Genomic DNA, 1726 nt, shown 5'->3' with positions numbered 1-1726 from the left:
CTTTGACAAAATGTGCACACAATGAGACTTTTGATAATCAATCATCAGTTATGTTTATATAATAACTATGTGGGTAAAGGCAAATAATGGAACAGCTAGAACAGTCTGGTGTGTTCAGAAAATTGCATCACTCTACTGTAATGCAGCATTTACAACCGGGAAAAGAAATCACTTGTGTCATGTCAGGATATTACGATATCCATAATTTAAGTTGTTGTCCATTATTATTTTTATTTTAATAATTGAGCATCAGTGAAAACTGACTAAAATTGAACTTTACATGCATAGCAATCATCACTAACATGTGGGATCCTGATGTGCACTGCCATGTTTTCTCTATTGACAAGTAAACACACAGATCTGTTTATTGAATCATTGTAATTAGTGTAATTACTATTTTTATTATACCCATAATTCCCTTTGGGTAGTAGGAGATTTGAAGTTAATTGCACTGGGTTGTTTTTTTTTTGCTAGTGAGGCTATAAACATCAACTATATCAACGACTATTGTTGCTTTGACAAAATGTGCACACAATGAGACTTTTGATAATCAATCATCAGTTATGACAATATCTTGCCTCATGTATTGACATTGATATAATATCAATATATTGCCCAGCCCTAATACAATTGTGATAAAAGTAGTGTGGTAGTTCTACCTCAGCGTCAATGTTAACATGTTTGCCTTCAACATTGCGGGAGAGGGCATTCATGCTGCATTCACGTAGTTCGGGAATAATCGGGAAAACGAAGAGTTTCCGACGGGAAAAATCCCTCTGAATTAACAGAGGACCCAGAGGATTGTAAATAGGTCCATTAACTGTCCCACTCCAAAAAGAATTAAAGTGCCAATTTCTTACATAAGTGCAAGAAAATAACTTAATTCAATAAAATAATATCCAAATGTGATTCAGTTTGAATAGCGCGGTAGACCTTTCACATGTACTGCTCAAAACACAGTGTCTACAATTATTTTCTATTCTGCTGCATGTACGCTTTTGGTTTCTTGTTGTAGCAACAGCTGTTGGGCTGAAATAAGTACAATTGTTAAGTAACTGGTAACATTAATACAGATTAGCACATTGGACGTCTTTTACCAGAAATCTGAATCCCAGTGATTACATGAGAATGATGATCAAATGAATAAAGTGAAACAATATGCGAAAAAAGAATGTGTGCAAACCAATCAGAGAAACGCTGATGAGTTTGGAAAAAATGAAAAAGCATATGCATAACATATGTTGCAAGGGAAACATGACTCTACAAACAGCAATCAGAGAAACTGTGTGGACACTTTTTTGTTCATCTTTATGTTTGTTACAAGGTTTTTCTGTTTTTTTTTTTTTTTTACTCCAAACTTTAACAGTGTTATGTATTTCATTGTACAAACTTTTTTTTAATTTTTTTTTTACTCTTCACTCTCACTGTACTATCAGTGCGTGGGCAGACATATAGCTGATTGGAGTAGGGCTGCACAATTAATCGCAATTTTATCGAAATCACGATATGTACTAGTGCAATATCCATATCGCAGGGGTGTGCAATATTTGTTAAAGGCAAAATATGAAATAAAAATTCTGTATTAAAGTAGTGGTGCTGCAGAGAAGTCACAAATCCGGTCCTTCAGACTAAAGAAAACTTTTTTGTTTTGTACAGATCCTCGCAAACATAATCACAATTTTTCCCTCATATTGGCCCCCATTTATCAACCTAACGTAGAAACCAG

The 1726-nt window shown here is 34.4% G+C and overlaps 1 protein-coding gene across 3 annotated transcripts in view; it reads left to right on the top strand.

Moving 5' to 3' along the window:
- dock11 (dedicator of cytokinesis 11) overlaps window positions 1–1726 on the top strand; it is a 102373-nt gene that overhangs the window by 99203 nt on the left and 1444 nt on the right. The gene's annotated exons all lie outside the window — the stretch shown is intronic.

This window comes from Etheostoma spectabile, chromosome 19, assembly GCF_008692095.1.
Source record: "Etheostoma spectabile isolate EspeVRDwgs_2016 chromosome 19, UIUC_Espe_1.0, whole genome shotgun sequence".
NCBI classification, from domain to species: Eukaryota; Metazoa; Chordata; class Actinopteri; order Perciformes; family Percidae; genus Etheostoma; species Etheostoma spectabile.
This window is presented reverse-complemented; position numbering and strand designations above follow the sequence as displayed.